Raw genomic sequence first — 23631 nt, forward strand, 5'->3', positions numbered from 1 at the left:
GACTGAAGCAGAATTGAACTACTTTGCACTTGCATAGCAAATGTAGTTCGAAGGCTAGTTGGATTGGCTTCAAGCTCCATCTATAAGTTTATAAAACAAACAAATATAGACAAGCAAACAATCTATTCACTCCCCAGTGGATTCGCCATTTTGTTATTGAGAAATCTAGTGTCCAATCAGAGCTACTAGTCCCACTAAGACTGGTAGCTATCTTAGAAACAAACAAACTAAAACTACTTTCGCTTTCCTTTATGAGAAGTAAATAAGAGGGGAACAAAGGACACCAACCTCAGTCTTGCGCTTAGTTCCTTGCTTGGTTCCTCTCCCTTCTGACAGATCCTTGCCGCTTTGCCTTCATCTACCCAGCTTCAAAGAGCACTTGTGGAATCAAAGCAGCATAATACTATCGAAGAACAAAGATCTACAATCATAAACAATATAGGACCAGATATATATTGACCACACAAATGCATATATCATCAAACATACAAGAATGTGGAGGAAAACTTGAATAGCTTTATTAATATCAAGAATAGCAAAGAGGATTACAACCAATTTTTCTGACCCAACGTCATCCTCTCAGCATGAAAGCCCTTCTTCACCTCATGAAAAGATTAGATCACCCAACACTATGATATTCCACCAAGAAACCAACAGAACTTCCTTACAAGATACAAAATTCCAGCCTCTGGATCTCTGGGATGAGGGATCCATATATAGATGATTGCAGGGGGGTGAGTCAGCTTCTGCGATTTTGATTAGTGTCCTCTCTCTGATAGTTCTTGATTCCACTTGGATATTGATGATCTCTTACTCATCCCTGGGTGAAGTCAGAGAGGCAAGTGTCACAAGAGAAGTTTATGGAAGATTCCACGACGATCCACCTTGCAAACCGTCTCTGCCATTCAAGGATAATTTTAGGGGCGAATGTTCGCCCTTTGGCGAAATTAAGGGGTTTTAAATTTTTAGTGGGCGAATATTTTGTATCATAGTACATTTTTACAAATCACCTCAAATAGCCCACCTTATTTTAAGGGAGAGGGTAAAAAAGGTAAATTTAGCCCTTGAAATTAGGACTTACAACCTTCCATTCTCCCATTTTCAAGAATAGGTTTTATTTAAGTGAATCCTATGGGCCAAATACCATATTTATAAAAGAGGTATGGTAAATTAATAAAAATATAAATAAATGAGAGGTATGGTAAATAAATAAAACATTTTTTATATTTACTCCATAAGTTACCTTATATACATGTAAGGGTGTAAACAAATAAAAATATAAGTAAAGTGGAGGTATGGTAAATAAATAAAAATATAAATAAACTAGATGTATCTTGAATAAATAAAACCTCTTTTTATATTTAGTCCAAATGGGTTATATTTAGGTGAAACCTATGGCCAAAATACTATGGTCCAAATACCATGGACTAGATTGTTATTAATACCATGCAAAAAACCATTATTAACCCTAATATTAGAATTAATAAAAATAAAAATGGCACATGGTATTGACCCATGGTATTCACCAAAATGGCACATGGTATTGACCCATGGTATTCACCTGGAACGTAGCCTATTTAAATGGGGGAATTAAACCAGCATGTAGCCTATGCTAAGATTCACTAGGACTTTACAAAGTTTTATTATTTAGTGAAAGACTCGCCAAGATCTTACAAGATTTTATAATTGAGTAAAATATTCGCCATGCCTGGTGAGAGATTCGCCAAAAAATTATATATACATATTATATTATTGATAAAATCGACTTCCATTTTTCCTATATACCATGGAGATTCGCCCATTTATTATATTTATAAATTTAGGGGGGTTCTTAAAATTTTCCCTACTGCCATTTGTCTACTCTCACCCATCGCACCCTACAGAAGGGCTTTCTAGTATGCATCACACCCTTTACACTGGGCAGGTTAGATGCATCGCACCCTCTGCACTGGGCAGTCTGTATGGTCCAGCTTTGACTAGTTCTGAGCAGTTTTCTGTGGAGAACTTCTGGGAGATGATGTATCAGCTAACCTTGTTCTTTTATGGTGTGAAGCAACACTTTTAGGGACTTAGGAGCCCTTGGTTTATGGACATATTTGATTGGGGTTGCAGTGCCCAAAAATGTCTATAATAGTCAGCCTTTTGTGCTTCATTTTCTTCAATGTCCTTAGTTAATGCGTCCTCTGTGGATGGAAGCTTCAGCTGTTTTCTAAATGCCACTATGTCTAGATTCTTCTTCTTGATGATCTCCTCTGTAGGATTGACATCTTTGGGTTCATATCCTATCTTAACCACCAAGTCTTCCAAAGACTTGATCCTATTATCCTTGGCTAAGGATGACACCTTCTCCATTTTCAATTGTTACTGAACATTGGCAAATGAAACCAGCAACTTGGAAAATGACATAGCAGTGTTAGTTAAAGTAGAAGATATCATTTCACCAGTTTTCTTGTGCATCTTCATTTGATCAATGGGATGAATGTCTTGGGTGCTGAATTCAAACATGGTGCTCTTGTAGCCTACTACTATTTTTGGCTGTGGAATTTGGACCTCAAGGAAGGTCATCTGCATCTTTCCATGCTATGTGTCAAACACTGATAACAATCTACTCTATGAGCTAGACGTATGCTTCCAAAAGTGATTATAAGTATTGTTTTTTAGAATCTCATTTCTAAGCTTAAGATCCCTATACCTATCAAAAATTGTCTTCTCCTTTTCTGTTTGGAAATTCTACGACTCTATCTCAGTTTCCTTCTGACCTTTTGATGATGAAGGTTCAATAGGAGATGTTGCAAATTTTCGGTTTGCAGGTGGTGAGTCTATAATTATGATGGAAGCCTACTCTTATGTCTCTTTTTCCACATCTTCCATAGGAGTCAATTTTATTCTCTTCCTGTAACTGATCCTAAACTCTTTGGCTTCACGTCTTGTTGTCGATGATGATCCTTCCTCCCTCTATATTTTGCTTGATATCTCCTGAGGAGTGGGAGTTTGCAAACTGGAAGTAGAAAAGAGTTGTTCTTGAGCTTCCTGCAAGGTGTTTTCTATCCATTCCAATTGATTTGCATACTTCTCTATTTTAGTCCTTGAAGTATGGATGTAAGGAGTACTTTTATTCTCTACCTTGAGCTTTGAATTAGTGCCACAATAGTCATAAGACCATGTAAAACTTGGACTAAACTTCATTTCTTTAAGAATCTTGTTCGCTTCTTCCCCTGTTATTCTGGTATTACATACAAATGGGCCCACCTGTGTCTTTATTCGGAATTGTGATTTCTTCTTGGCCACTACAAAATGGATATCATCAGAATTTAACATTTTTCTAATATACTCTAGGGAAAAAATCCTCATAGGGAGGTATTTAGGGAGTTTGTAGGGTGCCAATTCACAACCATAAACCCTGATCTCAGTGTAGTTTTGGTATAAATACCAATCCCCAGTCTTGGCCTGATCTATTAGATGCAAAATTATCTTGATTTCTTCACTGATTCTGGGCTGTATTGAACTGTTAAGGATGTTCATGGCTGGGTGAACAAAATCCTCAATAAACTGCTTGTAAGAGAACTCTTGCTGCTCTTTCATGACCAATGATGTCCAAAAGATCATTGGCTACTAATTTCATGCATCATCAAGCTTCTACATCACAAAATTGAATTTATCTGCCTGATAGTAAAGGAATATATAGATTAAAATGGAGGTGTAATTAAACACTTGTTATGTGGGAAACTTTATAAATTGTTCATGAATGTTGTGAGTGAAGAATCGATTGAAATTGAACACAATGGAAGGATTATTGTCTATGGAAAATATGGAGAGGAAATCTAAAATGGGCTCATCTACCCACTGATCAGAATAATAACCTAAAATATAGGAAATCATGGATATAATTTATTTGGCTTGATCACAGAAGATGGAGGAAGGATATGGAGGATTCTTCTTGGGTAACTGGGCATTCTTAGGCAAGAATATCTCAAATATTTTGGCTTTGGTAGTGAAATCCAGCTTTTGATAAAGTTGGGTGAGGGCTTCTAAGGAGAAAGGAGTACTATTTTCCATAGAGGGAGCCAACATTATTTGGTCTATGGACTGGGTAGTTATAGTAAAGAGGATGTCACCTGATGGGGCCATGATAGCTCTTTGAGTAGGGACATAACATGCCTAACACTTTTTAGTAAACTCAGGGGCTTGGAATGTCAGAGGGAAGATGTAATGGGGAAGATTAGACTCCTAGAGCCCAATTTCATCGGTTTTATCTACATGTTTGTCTTCTAACCAATAATATAATTCTAGAAAGTCACAGTCACATTGGGTTTCACTAATTCGATAATCCCTATTGGCCAAAGGGATGTGATATAAATATATGAAGGAGGGATCATGGGATTAACATGCTCATCTTGGGTTCTGCTTTTGGGAGGAATGACTATATCAGTGAAAGAAATAGTAAGAGAAATTGACAAACAACTTACCAAGAAAATTGTTTGGGTGAAAAATTATTAGGTGAAGGAGATAGAGGGGTGTCAATGTCTGTCTGGCTCTGTTCATGCAAATACTTTGAAGAAAATCACTGTGCAAATGCTGTCAATTGCAGAAAATAAGCGAGTAAAAATGGAGGAGAACAATAGGATGAGCAGTAAAAGGAAGGAGAGTGATGGCTTCTGAATTATTTTAAACCAGTGGTATGAAAGTCCTTTTGGAAAGGTCACGGGACTGTTAGGTTTGAACAGTTACCTGAGAAGCATAAATTTAATGTTGAACGTTGTTTTTACGGGAGTGCATTCAATTGGTTAATGGCTATGCAACATGTTGGGAGGAGAGTGGTAGAGGAGTCGTGGTGGGGACGCGGTAAAGTGGGCAAAGGGAGAGAAGTTTTGGAGGGGATATTGGATGGTAAGTAGTTTTAGTGAAGGGGGGTGCGAAGTGTGGAAATGCTAGCATGTAGGAATGGTGGCCCAACGGGAGAAACAACTTTTCAGGACACCCCCCGCCTAGTGGTAAAGGCAGAATGGAGAGGGGGGCGAAGAATGATACAGGTCCTAGATCATGAGTGGGAGCAGATCTCAATGGCCTGACATCGATGTTCTTTAACCATATATGACAAAACAGATTTGTCCATTTGTGCCCTTTTAATTTTCCTTTAAACTTAGGATAAATATTTAAGAATGAAAAATGAAAAAGCATTTATCCTATAGTGCATATTTTTCCTTTTTACCATGTCCTTAGAACTTAGGATAAAAATGACATAGTCATATATTTACAAAACCATCTAATTTACCTACCCATAACTAAACTAACATTTTTTATTGTTTAAAAGGATGCACTTAGACTAGAAAACCCACATTATTTTATTTTATACAAAATGAAAAACTATCTAACCTATCACTTATTTCTTTTATTGGTTTAGATTAAACAATTGAATCAGTGTCATTTTCTACCTAGCTACTGATTTACCAAGCTTAGACTATTTGGCAAATACTTATTCTCTAACCTAATTTATAGAAATTTAAACATGTTTAACCATGATTACACTATATGATTAAACAAATAGCCAGTGATTGTGGCATTTTAAACAAGCTAGACACAACCTTTATTTAACAATGTTGAAGAAAACTAAGTATCAATAGTGGCATTTAGACTTGCAACACTTTCAATATTATTCCTTTTTTTTCTTTTTCTTTTGATGGAGTTCTATTTTCATTCTTTTTCAATATTTTTGTTTTTCCTCATTTTCTTCTTATTACGCCGTAAGGCGTTCCCTCTGAGACGAACTCCCCTCCATGCCACCGTGTCTCAACGTGGGCCGTTAAATGGATTGTTAGACGATTAAATCATCTCCAGCCATTAGATCATCGGTGAAAAACGTTCTGGTCAGTGAAGAGTCACTCGCCCTGAGGTCTGAAGCGACACAGGTTAGTTTTGCATATCCTGCGTCAAGTGTACAAGTTTCCTGTTTCTCAGGTTCACATTTTTAAAGAGTCGTGGACGGAATTCATTCATACTTTTGGTGTTTTATAGCTCGCTGTTGAAAGCTCCGACTGCCTTTTACAGTTGAAATTGCGGCAATGATTGATCGTTCGACTGGCAGAAACCTCGGCATGCGCGAGGGACTGAGACAGTATTTCGTGCGATCTTTAATGCTGTTTTTTTTCTTCTTTTATGACCAATTACAAATTAGCTGATCTTGATCAGTCAATCGTTTCTTCCAGCGAAGCTATGTATTTGTTGTTCCTGTTAATCGGCTATTTTTTCACTTTTGGAAAAATATAAAAAAATCTTACCGACTGCCTTTTACAGTTGAAATTGCGACAATGATTGATCGTTCGACTGGCAGAAACCTCGGCATGCGCGAGGGACTGAGACGGTATTTCGTGCGATCTTTAATGCTGTTTTTTTCTTCTTTTATGACTAATTACAAATTAGTTGATCTTGATCAGTCAATCGTTATTTTTATGATCTTTGAAGCTTTCGTTCATGCACTCATTTTTTTCAAAATTTGCGTGAAATTTCTATTAAATTCAACTAGCTACTTCTTCTGTTGTGTTTCAAGAATCTTTTTCTTTCTGGCTGCTTCTATTTTGTAAAAATTTGAATGGTTCTTCCTTGAGCTGTAAAATTTTACAATTGCTGAAAGTTTGCAAATTTTTACAATTCATTTATTATGTTGTAAGGGTTTCCCTCCAGCCATTAGATCATCAGTGAAGAACGTTCTGATCAGTGAAGAGACGCTCGCCCTGAGGTCTGAAGCGACACAAGTGAGTTTTGCATATCCCTCTAGACCAGAGATACTCGTTCTCAGCCGTTTCTCATTAAACATTCCCACAGGAAAAACTGTAGCTATGGTTGGTCGAAGTGGGTCGGGAAAGAGTACTGTAGTTTCTCTGGTCGAGCACTTCTATGACCCCATTGAAGGTATCCAATACATGATTTTACATGGCATTTTCATACCCTGAACTCCAGTTTTTACTTTAATGAATTGCTTCTCAAAAGTACTATTTTTAATTTCTGTGAATGAAGGTCAAGTGCTACTTGATGGGTTTAACATCAAAACTCTACAGTTGAAATGGCTTAGACAGCAGATACGGCTTGTGAGTCAGGAACTGGCATTGTTTGCAACAAGCATTAAGGAAAACATGCTATTGGGAAGAGAGGATGCAACCCAGGTGGAAATGGAGGAAGCAGCGAGAGTTGCAAATGCACACTTTTTTATCACAAACCTCCCCGAAGGATATGACACTCAAGTATGTGCTACTAGCTGTAATAACTAAAAATTCTTTGTTGCAGAGATGATTGATTAGTTTTCAGTTGATTGTTTGTTGCAGAGATGGTTGATTAGTTGTTTGGTGATTATGCTTGTTTCCTTGCTCAGTCTTCCAGTCGCTCTTTATGACTTGTGTGTGTGAATAACAACAATCTGATATGTTTACCTTGTCATCCTGGAATTCCTTCTCCCACTATCAAGTCTCCTTCCCTTCCCTTTCTAAACCAAATCCCCGGGAGTTGAACTATATATCTATGGTTTATAGCACTTTTCTTCCATCTCACTGTTCATTTTCTATATGTCAGAGTTGATAGTAGCCATGGTTATGATTTGTACTAAGTTGGGCCTGCAACTCCAGGTTGGTGAAAGAGGTGGTCAACTATCAGGCGGACAAAAGCAACGCATTGCAATAGCCAGAACGATGTTGAAGAACCTGGCCATACTACTTTTGGATGAAGCAACCAGTGCTCTGGACTCTGAATCAGAAAAACTTGTTTAGGAAGCCTTTAACAGGTTCATGATAGGAAGAACAACAGTAGTTGTGGCACATCGTCTCTCAACCATTAGGAAGGCTAATCTGGTGGCAGTTGTTCAGTAGGGGAGCATTTTGGAGATGGGGACTCACGATGACCTTATCTCAAAAGGGGTTGACGAGGCTTATTCAACATTGATCAGACTCCAAGAAACTACCCATGAGCTTGGTAACAATGCAAGAAAGAATAGTGCCAGGTAAAGGTTTTATCCCACTATGTTAATTCAATAATGGCACATTGTGGTTAACCTATGCAATAGTTTTCTGACTGAAAGTCTATAGAATTGGAATTGTTTTGTTTCTCCCATAAATCCTCTCGCCTTCTTTATAAAATTGTAATTTTTTTTGCAGTCCCATAAATCCTTGGGGCCTTCTCTGTAAAACTGTAATTATAATGGTTATCCTCAGCTTCTTCTTCATAAAATTATACTTGTTTTCTTCATCCTTAGATTAGCAGTTTGTGAAATTATAATTGTTTTGTTTGTTTATAGATCCTCAGGGTTTTCTTTGGAAAATTATTTAGCAGCTGCCAAGTTTTTCTGGTTTTATTACAGTGAAAGATTTTCCACCAAACTGTTTGGATGCCTTCTCATACAATCCTTCATTTTTTTTCCTCAAATTATAATGGTTTTGTTCGGTCCAGAGATAAATATTTTTTCTTAAATTGTAGTTGTTTTGCTTCTCCCATTAACCCTTCTAGTGTTTATTGGTACTTTAGATGTTGCTCTGTAGAAGTTTATGGACTTTTACATTTTGTCACATTCTGAATGACCCACTCATTCATCACCAAGATATAAAGGAAACTTGTTTTGTACCTTCCATAAATTCTCAGTATTTATCAGTTTGAATGATCCCGGGAAGAAAGGGGAAATAGAATGAACATAGATTTGTATTCTCGTTTTGATTTTTTGTTTGTTTACCCATTTCCAGGCCCTCCAGTGCAAGGAATTCTGTGAGCTCACCCATAATTGGAAGAAATTCTTTTCTTATGGCTTTCAAACTTCTCAACTTCTGATTTCAACACATTTGTCAATGTCAACTCAGCACATAAAACAGAGAAGGTACCCTTCATAGAGCAGGCAGGGTCATTCTAGAGACTAGTCAAGATGAATGCCCCAGAATGGGCCTATGCCCTACTAGGATCTGTAGGGTCCATGGTCTGCGGTTCCATAAGCGCACTCTTCGCTTACATCTTGAGTGTCGTGCTGAGCATCTATTACAACCCTAATCTGTTGTACATAAAAAATGAAATCAAGAAATAATGCTTTGTTCTGATAGGGATATCATTCGGTGCCCTCGTTTTCAATACGGTGCAGCATTCCTTTTGGGAAATTGTTGGCGAGAATCTGACCAAGTGGGTCCAACAGATAATGCTTGAAGGTGAACAAAACGGTTTCCATGAAAAAATCCAGATTGACATGGCATTCTGAATATAGTCACATTCAGAATGACATGGCATTCTGAAATTGAGATAGAAGAGCACATGATTTTCTTCTTTTATCGTCTTCTGAAGATTCAATATATGCATTGAGTGCTACCTTACCAATGGAGAAAAGTAAAATTTAGATATTACATCAAAATTTAGAAAGTCATACTTCTTAGACTGAAAAATGATTTTCTCAATTAGCCTATGATATTCTGAGGATATTAACATTGCTGTTATTGGATAGTTTGAAGTCCTTGATAAGCAACTGAGAATTTTTGTTCCATTTTGTTGACCAGGCAGTAAAAGTGGTTACAACAATGCTTTTAAAAGGTTATACCCTAGGAAAAGATACTTCAAGCAAAGCCAAAGAGTTAGACGAGAAGTATCAAGTGATGGACATTGTTGCAGCAAAGGTGGCATATTTTGGCAAATTTTTCGGAGAGATATCAAAAGCAGCTTTTCGGAGAGAGAGTCACCTAGGACTTCCATCTGACATTTATCCACCAATGTTGTAGCATCAACACAACCCACAGCCTGAAACTCTTTGGTCAACTGTATTGAGGGTCAAGGCTACCAAATTTTAACCATCCCATCATCATTGCAAGTGCTTCAACTTGCTTCCAGACTGCAGCCTGTTGGACTGGTTACTAGACCTTCTTCGCCTGGGTAGATGATATCCCTCCACCTGCCAGAATAAAGCTCTTATGTCTGTCCAGGGTCTATGTTATTTTCTTTGAAGGAATCATATGGTTACATTTTGTATGAATGGCACTGCCTTTTGATTTGTTGGGAATTTCAGATCTACATCAGATGGCCAACAGGATTATAATATTATTCCATTTATTTCTTGATGTCTCTTGTTAATCTGGATTCAATGGAATTGGACATTTGTATGGCTTAGTTATCATAGTACCAAGGTAGATTACAATTGACATTAGTCTGCTTTGATGGCTCTTGTTAATCTGGATTCAATGGAGTTGGACATTTGTATGGCTCAGTTATCATAGTACCGAGGTTGATCATAATTGACATTAATCTGCTTTGAGCTTTGGATGCCACTATGCATATTTTGACTATGGGGTCATATTATTCGTTGCATATAGTTTAAGCTAGAATTTTGGATACTACATTGTAGAAACAAGTGTTGCTGGGATTGTATCCCTATTCATTATCAGTAGAATGACTAGTTTAGGTTGCCGACACTTCAATGTTGAGAGTACAAAATATTTGATATATTTAGGTTTTTAATTTAAATTTTTTATGAGTGGGTATTGTAAGTTGCTGGTGTTATCGGTGTATGATTTGACAGGAAACTTGCAAGCTATGAAGCACATCAAAAATAGGAGAAGGAGGAGGAAGAAGAGAAGTTTTTGTTAAAGAGGCAACAGGAACTTGATGCATTTGATCAACAAAACAATGGTGTTGTACCTCAATATAATGACAAAAATCACATTCGAGACAAAAATAGTTTTCATGGGGCCAATAGTGTTAAAGTGACTACATTTGAAGTGGAGGCTCGTCGGACAATGAAAGCATTTTGGCTGCCATTAGCAACTCCCGAGGCTCAAGCAAAAGTGAGCATCTATTACAACCCTAATCTGTTGTACATAAAAAATGAAATCAAGAAATAATGCTTTGTTCTGATAGGGATATCATTCGGTGCCCTCGTTTTCAATACGGTGTAGCATTCCTTTTGGGAAATCGTTGGCGAGAATCTGACCAAGTGGGTCCAACAGACAATCCTTGAAGGTGAACAAAACGGTTTCCATGAAAAAATCCAGATTGACATGGCATTCTGAATATAGTCACATTCAGAATGACATGGCATTCTGAAATTGAGATAGAAGAGCACATGATTTTCTTCTTTTATCGTCTTCTGAAGATTCAATATATGCATTGAGTGCTACCTTACCAATGGAGAAAAGTAAAATTTAGATATTACATCAAAATTTAGAAAGTCATACTTCTTAGACTAAAAAATGATTTTCTCAATTAGCCTATGATATTCTGAGGATATTAACATTGTTGTTATTGGACAGTTTGAAGTCCTTGATAAGCAACTGAGATTTTTTGTTCCATTTTGTTGACCAGGCAGTAAAAGTGGTTACAACAATGCTTTTAAAAGGTTATACCCTAGGAAAAGATACTTCAAGCAAAGCCAAAGAGTTAGACGAGAAGTATCAAGTGATGGACATTGCTGCAGCAAAGGTGGCAAATTTTGGCAAATTTTTCGGAGAGATATCAAAAGCAGCTTTTCGGAGAGAGAGTCACCTAGGACTTCCATCTGACATTTATCCACCAATGTTGTAGCATCAACACAACCCACAGCCTGAAACTCTTTGGTCAACTGTATTGAGGGTCAAGGCTACCAAATTTTAACCGTCCCATCATCATTGCAAGTGCTTCAACTTGCTTCCAGACTGCAGCCTGTTGGACTGGTTACTAGACCTTCTTTGCATGGGTAGATGATATCCCTCCACCTGCCAGAATAAAGCTCTTATGTCTGTCCAGGGTCTATGTTATTTTCTTTGAAGGAATCATATGGTTACATTTTGTATGAATGGCACTGCCTTTTGATTTGTTGGGAATTTCAGATCTACATCAGATGGCCAACAGGATTATAATATTATTCCATTTATTTCTTGATGGCTCTTGTTAATCTGGATTCAATGGAATTGGACATTTGTATGGCTTAGTTATCATAGTACCAAGGTAGATTACAATTGACATTAGTCTGCTTTGATGGCTCTTGTTAATCTGGATTCAATGGAATTGGACATTTGTATGGCTCAGTTATCATAGTACTGAGGTTGATCACAATTGACATTAATCTGCTTTGAGCTTTGGATGCCACTGTGCATATTTTGACTATGGGGTCATATTATTCGTTGCATATAGTTTAAGCTAGAAGTTTGGATACTACATGGTAGAAACGAGTGTTGCTGGGATTGTATCCCTATTCATTATCAGTAGAATGACTAGTTTAGGTTGTCGACACTTCAATGTTGAGAGTACAAAATATCTGATATATTTAGGTTTTTAATTTAAATTTTTTATGAGTGGGTATTGTAAGTTGCTGGTGTTATCGGTGTATGATTTGATAGGAAACTTGCAAGCTATGAAGCACATCAAAAATAGGAGAAGGAGGAGGAAGAAGAGAAGTTGTTGTTAAAGAGGCAACAGGAACTTGATGCATTTGATCAGCAAAACAATGGTGTTGTACCTCAATATAATGACAAAAATCACATTCGAGACAAAAATAGTTTTCATGGGGCCAATAGTGTTAAAGTGACTTCATTTGAAGCGGAGGCTCTTCGGACAATGAAAGCATTTTGGCTGCCATCAGCAACTCCCGAGGCTCAAGCAAAAGTTGAGGCACCTTCACTTGATACAATCTGCCCAGAGGGTAAAGAGAAACTGAAGTTGAAGTCTCTTTTTCCAGTTATTTTTACCAAGGATCGACATGATAAAAAATCTGAGGTTTTGGGGGCCAATTCTATTTGCCCTAGTTGCAAAGATACACTAACAAATAGGCATACACTAATGGCAATCAGCACTTGTGGCCATATTTATTGCAAAAAGTGTGCAGAGAAATTTGTTAAATTAGATGGGGTTTGTTTTGTCTGCAATAGAAGCCGCAAAGAAAAGCATTTGATCACGCTGGAAAAAGGAGGTACTGGATTTTCTGGTCACGAGGACCACTTGGAGGCAACCGATTTTAAACATGTTGGAAGTGGTTCTAGCATGGGACTTATGAGGCCAACAGTTAAAACATGAACATCAAACTCATGTTGAACTACTATGTACAAATATGATTAAGCAGTCTTGGAATTTTAGTTTGTTGGATTTCATAAATTTGACCAAATAAAGCTTGATTTGCTTTTGTGTTCTAATTTTGAGCCTCTTATGCATCTGGAGTTTTAGGATGATGGTGCATCTCTTTTCAGGCATGTGATCAAAAAATCATGCAGGCATTTACTTTTTACTCCATATCATCCTAAGCTTTCTTTAAGAGGGTTTGGAGGATTTAATTATGTTTTGTTCTGATATATATATTAGTCAACCTTGTTCAGTTAGCATGGTTCTAGGAATATGATAAGCATGGTATTAGTAAATATGTGGCATTTGTATGAGAATATGGTTGCCTCTGTGTCTGAATCTGTTGGATAGTATGTATGTTGTAATAATATCCTCGGTGCAGTTCATGGAATCAGATATTCTTGACTACGGAACGGAATACGCTAAAACATCAGTTTTCAAGAGATCAGTCCTAGTGCTGTATGTATAATTTAATTGCGATACAAAATATCTGATTTCTGATGCCATTGATATTTGATTGGGCTTAATATATAGTTTGCTCTTTTTCAGTATCTTAGCTTTTTTGCTTGGGGGCTACTGATATCCATGAGTGACCATCGATGAATTTGATAAAATAATTTCTGTGCAAAATTTTGTAATGCTCACTTATTGAACTCGGGCCCAATCTCAATCATATCTCTCGCATGCTTTTCTATTGCTCAAGTCAATTCAGCAAAAATCTTACCAAGAATGGACACTATGTTACTTTATGTAGATTTGATTTTTGTTGTATATTCATTATTGATCATTATGAAGGAAAAAGGAAATGTTCTATTAAGCTAGATCTTCGTTATAGAGAAAATTGGAAGTCTTCGAGGCTACAGATGGCAAAATCCCTCGTAATATTGGCGTGATATACATTAATCTTTATAACATATTTAACAGATTGAAAAGACTGATTTCTGGAGTTGCAGAAATGTTATCAAGTTCAATGAAATCCATTCTTAACAGCGCAAATTTTATATATCAGGACTTCGTATGTAGTAGCACCCCCTTCTTTGATGCCTAAATCTGAAAGTTGAATGTTTCAATGGAAAAGGAAACATCACAGAAAATAAAATATGAATGCACACCATGTAAAATACAACTCTCAAGAAGTAGCTTCTCCCAAAATATAGTATTTTTGTATTTTCCTTCTATTGTATTTATCTTAGAATCCACATCACCCAATTGTGCTACAATTAGACCATAAAGTGTCCAACAAATGGAGTTGAACCAATAAAACCATTTCCACCATACAAGAATTTTCCACCGAAGAACACAATGAACCCATAGAAGAGATTCCAAGAGGAGTACAAGAATTTTCCACCAAAGAACACAATGAACCCATAGAAGAGATTCCAAGAGGAATAAAAGGTCGATGAAATGATTGAAGCAATGTGGTAACCTGGAGTAATAACAACTGACATCATCCCAAAGTATGTGAAGTAGAGGAAAGTGAAAAATATGAAGAAGAGGAACCATAAAATTTTGGCAAATGTCCACTCAAGAGAAATCATGGAGCAAACTCAAACTAATTTGCATTAGTAAAAATGAGTAACAACTTACCACATCCAAGGCTTAACTCAATTCTTTTCAATGTGAATCATGTTTATTACCATACTTTTGGAGGTGTGCCTCAAATCCTTCTTTATGCATGTTGAAATAGGGTATCAATGTCTTCTGCATGAGCCTCGATGAATATGTGCTGAATATGTAAAGAAAAGAAAGCATTTTGTGTTATTGCTAAATTCTTGTTGCATTTGCTTTATGAAACAGCCTGATTGTAATGCGGATCTTGTAAGGAGGTTAATGCCTATCATGTCAAAAGGGTCTTTAATTACAAAAAGGAAGGTTTATCGCTCCTCATCATTTGACTTTAGTTTTTACTTGTTCTGTATTGGTGTCCTATAGTTTCCCTAACCAACCTATATATTCACTTTCTAGTAGTTGTGGAAAAGAAGAGACATTACTTATATTTAATTTACAGTGCATGTTTTTATGGGTAGCACATCTAAAAATTATATGTTCTCTCCGATCTTTCTCGATCTTGCATAGTTCCCCAAGAAACCTAATAACAGGATCGATTCCATGAAAAACCCTAATACAGGAACGATTTCCGACAGAGGACCAGTAACACCCAAAGAGAAAACCCTTATAGAATCCTATAAGACACTGGTAGCAGGAACCTATTTGCCCAAATCAAGGGAAAACAATACCCAGTACTCCAAAAAATTCAAAACTAAAAACTGGGTTTATTTAGGATAACAAATCTTACCTCTTGATGTCTTTCTTTTGCGCTAACAGGCATTCTAGAATGCATTCTTTGCAGAAGAGGTGGCCCTTCTGACAGCAGAGGGGGTCTATCAATGGCTTCAGGCATAGAGAGCAGGCATCAAAGGGCTTAATGGAGTCCTTGTCGAGCCTTTCCTTTTGAGTACCATACCCAAGCTTTCTCTTCTCGTCATATGTAAAGAACGCCAAGTCATTGTTGTTCTTTGAATGCCTCTGCGGCATCTTCGCTAACTCGGGGATTTACGATTGCCGGCGACAGATACAGGACATAAATGGTGCATGTCTCAATCAGTCATTAACAGAGTCGGAGGTGTCACTGAATTGTCCCTGGGTGGCGAGCTGCAGAGCGGAGGAATTGCAGAGCGGGAGGCGCCGAGTCGAGGAGGAAGGTGAGTGAGCAGCCCGTGAGATCGCAATTCCTCATTTCAAATTGGAAATGGCAATAACTCTCCACGGCTGCAATTCCAGCTCAGATCCGATCTGTCAGGGGATGTCAGGATTTCCAACTCCGATCGGATTTTCTGTCAGGGAATGTTAGGATTGCCAGGGGAGGGTGGTCGAGGGCAGAGGGATTATCGGCAGCCAAATTCGGATGATTTTCCAGGTGGTGACGAAAATCGTGCCATTCCTCCACCTAGGTAGACTACTCCATGGAGAAAAGTAAAATTTAGATATTACATCAAAATTTAGAAAGTCATACTTCTTAGATTGAAAAATGATTTTCTCAATTAGCCTATGATATTCTGAGGATATTAACATTATTGTTATTGGACAATTTGAATTCCTTGATAAGCAACTGAGATTTTTGTTCCATTTTGCTGACCAGGCATTAAAAGTGGTTATAACAATGCTTTCAAAAGGTTATACCCTAGGAAAAGATACTTTAAGCAAAGCCAAAGAGTTAGACGAGAAGTATCAAGTGATGGACACTGCTGCAGCAAAGGTGGCAGATTTTGGAAAAATTTTCGAAGAGATATCAAAAGCAGCTTTGATTACAGCTGGGCATGCAGCTTGCAACGCAGGAACAACACCTGTCAACAACAGTTATTTTGCAACAGGAGCATTGATGGTTGTTTGGGTTCTTGACAGGGAAGCCAAAGCTGCTGCTAATTTTGGTAATAAGAATAACGCAACAAAGAAGTAGACTTGAAGTATTATGGCACTATAAAGTTAGAACTGTAATGTAGTGGTGTTGGCCTTCAGGTTTATCTGTCTCATAATTAAGTATGCTTGTAATGTTGCTTACCCTGCCATAGTCGTTCTTGTATCAAATCAATTTTATGGTCTCTGTATATGTGTTTAAATGTTTGATCTTTCTGCAGCCCTTCACATTGAGATACACTATATATCTGTGGGCTTCAACCCCCAAATGCATGCTAGACAACTGTTGACACTAGCTAACATCAAGAAATTGGAGACGCTTCAGACCACTCAAGCGGTTGGGCAGCTTTTTGATGTTTGTTTTGGATAAATTTAGGAACTTCAAATGTTTTAAGTTCCCAATAGATGTGGGCAATGACTGGATGGAAGTATGACTTAGATCTAACACAGTCATCTAAAACAAATAAACAACGTCTTCATTCTATATTTTTATTCATTCCTTCAAAATATTTGTTAATTCTGTCCTGAATTCCCTTTACACCCCCTTCTTTTTCCTCAGACACTTTTATCTGTCTGAACGTAACGTCAACAGCAGCTGCGCTTCAATGACAAATTTGGGTGATATTGTAAGCCACAAAAATTGGTCGAAATTGTCTCAGACCTTTTGGTTGTTGAATACCTCTTACACCAGAAGGGTTTTTCCCTGTCCTCCCATACCCAAAATAGCAATCACTTTGAATCCATTTTCCAATATCCACTGACTGACCTTTTCAATATCTTCCTTTAATCCCACCACTTGAAATTGAGATAGAATAGCATAGGATTTTCTTCTTTTATCTTCTTCTGAAGATTCAATATATGCATTGAGTGCTACCTTACCAATGGAGAAAAGTAAAATTTAGATATTACATCAAAATTTAGAAAGTCATAATTCTTAGACTGAAAAATGATTTTCTCAATTAGCCTATGATAAATTTAGGTGATACAGTAGGCCACAAAAATTGGTCAAAACTGTCTTGGACCTTTTCGTTGTTGAATACCTCTTGCACCAAAAGGGTTTTGCCTTGTCCTCCCATACCCAGAATAGCAATCACTTTGAATCCATTTTCCAATATCCACCGACTGACCTTTTCAGTATCTTCCTTTAATCCCACCACTTGAGATTGAGATAGAAGAGCACAAGATTTTCTTCTTTTATCTTCTTCTGAAGATTCAATATATGCATTCAGTGCTTGAACACCAACAGTAGCATTGAGGGAGGTCAGATATTTGAGATATTTAGCACCCGTGTGTATCTTTGTGATTCCTTCCTTTAGTTTCCTAATGTTCTTGCCCATTCTATAGCGGAAAATTATGTTGATGAAAATAAGCTTTCCCTGCTCGCATTCCTCCACTATGTCAACAACATTAGTGAGAAAATCCTCAAGTTTGTTAAGCCAATTGGTCACTGAACTAGAATTGGAAGTTCTAGTGGCTCTCGCATCCGTCAATAGGCATTTAATGGAATTAACCTTAGCACAAATGAATTCAAAATCTTCTTCCCTAACTACCTAACCAACACAAACTTGATCCTCCATAATAGTTTTGGCTTCGCTTCTGGTTTCAGCTTCTGGTGTTGGAAATAACATTTTATCCTTTAACATTTATTATTTTTGTTTTATTATTATTGCTTGAATTTCTTCTTAATAAGTGGTTGTGTTTCTTTTGGTTTTAGTGAAAGTATGGGCTCCAATGTTGGCTCTCTTATTATGGAGTATAATTCATCTTTGAGAATTTTTCAATTATTAAATTAGGTTAGTCAATTGCTTAAAATATTAAATTTATTTCAAAAAGTTTTTGTTACTTTATAGGTTAGACATTGGCTTGAAATATTAAACTTATTCCAAAATGTTTTTGTTACTTTATAGATAAGGCGTAGATTGCTTGGCTCTTGAAAATACTGAAGGGAAAATACATGTTAATCTATTACTTGTGCTCTTTGACTGAAAAATACAAAGTGATATAAAAATGCATATTATGCTAATTGAGGAATGTTTTTCGCTTGTCGAACTTATAGTATTGAATTTAACACACTAACACTTTACAACAATGAACTAACAATATTCATGATGAAAATAGCAAGATGGAAGATTTATCTGCATAATGAAAAAGGCAATATGGGAGATTCCAATCACGTTCTAAGGAATTTTTTAAAATGTGGATGTGACGAAAGGTTGTTGTGGAAGGTGTTGTTTGTATATGGGAGATTTCTTGATCATTGTGTATAATCCTAATGTTGATAGATATGTCTACTAAGTGGTTCCAGTTAATGGGGCATTGATTTGAGCGTTCAATATATTTGTATTCTTTATCAAATTATTCTTTTGTTGTATTTGTGTTCTTCAATTTATGCCTTACGGCGTTTCCTTTGCAACATCTGGTGCAAATGCTAGTTCATACCCTCTTTTCATTTTTTATTCTATTTTTTTTCTTTTATTTGGAAATCATTGGCAAATTGACAATTATTTATAGTATAAGATTCCTGAGATACAATACTCAATACCTTGAGATCCTATTAATTATAGGACTCTAACAACACCTATGACTACTTATGTTCTAGCCTTAAATTCTAGTGAGTCCATCCTCCATTTTTATTGGTATTTACCACAGACCTTGTGGCCTACTAACCACCACAAGACAGGCTCTCAACCCTCTTTGCTATTTCAATATTTGATGTAGCCTTCACATAGGAACACCACTAAAATCACATGCCCAAATTCTCATGGGCTGCCTCTCTTGAGCTCGATCTACCAGAAGAGAATCAACAATATGCCATCCTACTTCCTAGCTTGAGCCAATTAAGGTATGTGACATTCTTGTGAATGCTCACATGATGATGTTGCTCTTGATGGATGATCATTGCCTCCTTGTAGCAACACTTACTCAACCCTATAACTTAGCCTACTTTCAGAATACATCTCTCCAAGCCTCCTTGATAAAATTAACTTCTTCTCACTTGATGTTCTTGCCTTCATACTAAGGCCTCCTTAAATAGATTTTCCTTTCTAGGCTTCTTAGGGAACCTCTAGAACTTACAAGTTTAACCACTTAGACCTTAGTAAATATTACTTTTCCTTTATAATTTTCTTTTATATTTTAAACCCCATCTCTGGTCTGAAATCCCTTTGCTTTGGCTCTTTGCCCACAAAGCCTTTTGTGACCAAACTCCCACAAAAACATCTCACTAGGCTTGTGGAGTACCTCCCAAGCTACACAATTCAAAAACTTAGTCTTTTGTAGTAATTGTAACTTGGTCAAGCTCTTGTAGTCATGTGAGGACTTGGTTGGGTTCCCAATTTGCAAATTAAGTGAGGGTAGATGTGAGAGGTAGGATACCTAGGGTGGGCTAGGGCATGCCAAGGAATGAAAAGGTGTGCTAACACATTCTAGACAATGCCAATGCATTTTGAGGACTGTTACGGAGTGTCGAGGCATCACAGGGGAGAACTAGGTCAAAATGCATGGAAATCAACAAATAAGAGTGTGTGCTAGGGAGTGCCAGTGAATTCAAGTGTTCCAAGGAAAACGTGTGTTAGGAGAATTTCATAATGTATTTTTAGGAGGCAAGCCTATGGTTGCAATAAGGGGCTCGATAGAGAAATTTTAAAAAAATGGTGAATTTCTCGGCAAAACATTGTTTTTCCTTTAGTTACTATTTTTTATGAAATTTGGCACACTTAGGCTGAATGCTCATGTTTTAAACTATTTTAGACAATTTCATATTGTACATTATTATGTATAAGTTTTGTGGCACTCGGCTTATGTCGACTTATATCTTGTGTGTCTTGTGCATCTCGTGGTTCTTGCAAATTATCAGTTAATTCTCTACTATTTATATGAATTGGATATACATGTGAAATATTTCATGTGTAAGCCATGTTTCTTAGTTATTTTATGGTGATGGCTAGATGTGATCCTTGTCTTGGTAGGTTCTTAAGTGGGACAATTTGAGTTTGGACATGAGTGGCCTAAGATGACTTATAGACAATTCTTAGGTGAACAAGGCACAATTTACTTGTAGTAGTTACAATTGGTCAAGTTGTTGCGGCTAAAGTAGGCTAATGTCACATGAACTGTAGTAGCTAAGGACTTGATTGGGTTCCAAATTCATGAAAAAATGCAAGGTTTATTGTGACAACATGAGTGTTAAGGTGTGCTACGGAATGCTAACATGTGCCAAATAGTGTGAAGGCATGTTAAATATGTTAAGATGTGCCAAGTTCTAGTGCATGACCAGATGTGCAAAGGTGTGCGAATACGTGCCAAGGACTGTCAAGGAAAAAAAAGGAGAAACAAGTTAAACTACAAGGAAATGAACACATAAGAGGGTTAATAAGTCATCAATTTACCTTTTCCAATATGTGCATGCAAGGCACACCAACACTAGGTGCCAATAGGTGCCAAGTGCCAAGTGTTAGTGCATTCTAAGTGTGAAATATTTCTTTGTTAATTCTCATCTACTTTCCAATAATTGATATCAAATAAATTTAATATTAAACCATGTCAAATCATACCAAGGCATCTCAATAAATTCTAGAAATGTTGAGACTTTCCAATTGCCAACATGTGTCAAGTGCCAATGTGTGTTAGGGAGTGATACACAAGTTATGAAGTTGCAGAGCATGTTGAAGAGTGCTGAGGTGTGCTAGAGAGTTTTAATGAACGTTGAGGAGTGTTAGGGAATAATAGGGCAACAAAAGGGACCACTAGGCCAAAATGCTTCGAAGTGAATGAATATGAGGGTGTGTCAGGGAGTGTCAATGAGTTCTATCTTGCATGCCAAGGAGGGAGTGACAAGGTATGCTAAGCATGGGTAAGGCATGCAAGGAATATCAAGCCATGTCAATAAGTGCCAGAGTGTGCTAGGGAGTTCTAGTGCATGTAACATGTGCCAAATAGTGCCAAGGCATGCCAAAAATTCCATATGCTAAGGCATGCTAGGATGTGAAGGTTTTTATGGTATGCCAATATGTGTTAAGGAGTGTCAAGGAAAAAAAACGAAGAACCAAGCTAAAATGAAAGGAATCAAACACATAAGAGGGTTAATAAGTAAATACTTTATCATTTTCAAAAGGGGCATGTTAGGCACACTAATAATAGGTTCCAATGCATGCCAGGTTCCAATGTGTGCCAAGTGATAATGAATGTTAATGCATGCCAAAGTTTTCTAGAGAATGCTAGGGACTACAGGGCATGCTAACACATGCTAGGAGGGTGTTATGCTATGCTAGGGCATACCAACATGTGCTTTGGTGTCCTAGCCATGGAAATATGTTCTAGATACAAAGATGTTCCAAGACATGCAAGGTGCCAAGGAATGTGTGTGCCAAAGCATGTTAAGGTGTATCGAGAGTGATGACGAGTGTTAGGTCTCTCTCATTAATAGAATTGATAGAGCTTGAAAATGTGTTAAATAACATAGTTCCTACAAACACTAGTGGAATTTTATATAAAGGTAATTTGTTAGATAATAGACCTAATAGAGATGAATCATGTGTTGACTAATATGAAAACTATATTCTTGTTACTTGAGGGAAATGATACACACTAATTATTTCTTAACAAGTTGGCCGACTCTAACCACTATGGCCTTGGAAACATGGTTAAAAATACTCCACCACAATGATCTTAAATCATTATATTTTGACAAAAAATATACTAACATGCACATAGCATCATAGCACATTCATTAGAATGATCAATGATGACGAACATTTCTTAACCTTCACCAAAATTAACCAAAAAGAGAATTGGTGAGGGTCAATAAAAGATCGTCACTATAAGTGTCACCAAATAGGGAATTAATGATGGGCCTTTAACAACCCTCACCGAAAGTGTCACTAAAAATGGCTTTGGTGACAAACCTTAAAGGACCATCATTATATGCACTTACAATAATGCTATTTTAAGGACCGTCACCATATGTGACATTGGTGATGGACCTTAAAGGTTTATCACAGTCATGAACCTCACTAATGACCTTTTGGTTGTAGTGCACATACATGCAAGCCTACGAATGCGGCCAGAGGCCTTCAACCGAATGCACAACCCACCTTCAATGTGGCCAGAGCCTAGTTTTCCCAGTTCCAAAGGTGTGACCACATACCCTATTCCAGAAATTTAGGGCTAACCTATAGGCCAAATTCCCAAAATTCTCAAAAACTTTGTCAACAATGTCTATGTGTCTATATGCTCTTTCCCGAGCTTTATTCTGGTTCAGACTTTCCTAATGCATGTTAATAATTTAGACAAACACTTTGTTACTATGATACCTATAAGTGATGAATGCATAATTTGTTCACTATTTCGTTAGTCTCGTTAGATTTTCATCTAGAATGTTTTCTCCTCTCTCTTACTTAGTTGCAATAAAATATATTAGCACATGCAACCATATAATTCATCCAAGAGCCCATCAACCATCAGTAAGATCATAACAAGAGCATCTCATATAATAAGAAATATTTCATGCATGTAACATACACTTAACCAGAATGAACCAATGACAAACCAATCACATAATCAACAAATTCAACTAAAGCTTATACTCATTAATATCATTAATTAATAATACATATTAACATATTCATAATGCCAACTAGGTCAGGGACATCCATGTACCACCTGGCCATAGATTATGACTGAACCAATTCTCTCTTCCAACCCAACTACCACCATGCCATATTCCAAGCCCGAATTCATTATTACATGAGATAAAACAAAACATAACCAAACAAGGAATCTAGAGGAAAACCACCTCCACCCTCAAGCCACATTAATTTCATCGAACACCGAGTCCGGAAATCACCAAAACTAATACAAGTTGTCTCAAAATTTCTTCACCATACATAGAGGAATTTTTCTCTCTCTGCCCACCTACCAAGAGCCTACCTAGAGAAAACCATCTCCACTCTCAACCCTTGGGATTTTCCTAATACCACCTCAACTAGGATCCAAAATATATTGGAAATCCAAATCTCAACCAATCAGAGAACCCACTGCATCATGGTTATCGAGGAAATGGTAGAAGTGAAGTTTATACATGACTATCAATCCAGGTAAACTGCATGCAAATGATAGTAAATATGACCAATAAACTAAATCATGAATCATGCATTCAAATCCCATCAAGATAATGAATAGGCACAT

At 37.0% G+C, this 23631-nt stretch overlaps 2 pseudogenes across 1 annotated transcript; both read left to right on the forward strand.

The window, feature by feature from the left end:
• The first annotated feature begins 6594 nt into the window (after positions 1-6594).
• Positions 6595-7754, forward strand: LOC149157679 (ABC transporter B family member 1 pseudogene; annotated as a pseudogene). The gene is made up of 4 exons (XR_016262003.1): positions 6595-6749; positions 6820-6906; positions 7012-7235; positions 7614-7754. The product of XR_016262003.1 is annotated as an ABC transporter B family member 1 pseudogene (transcript).
• A 4641-nt stretch (positions 7755-12395) lies between these two features.
• LOC149157680 (E3 ubiquitin-protein ligase CSU1 pseudogene) lies at positions 12396-12990 on the forward strand (annotated as a pseudogene).
• The last annotated feature ends 10641 nt before the right edge of the window (positions 12991-23631 follow it).

This window comes from Pinus tabuliformis, chromosome 5_2 (assembly GCF_031772625.1).
Source record: "Pinus tabuliformis cultivar Carrire ecotype Pingquan chromosome 5_2, CPIR1, whole genome shotgun sequence".
Lineage (NCBI taxonomy): Eukaryota > Viridiplantae > Streptophyta > Pinopsida > Pinales > Pinaceae > Pinus > Pinus tabuliformis.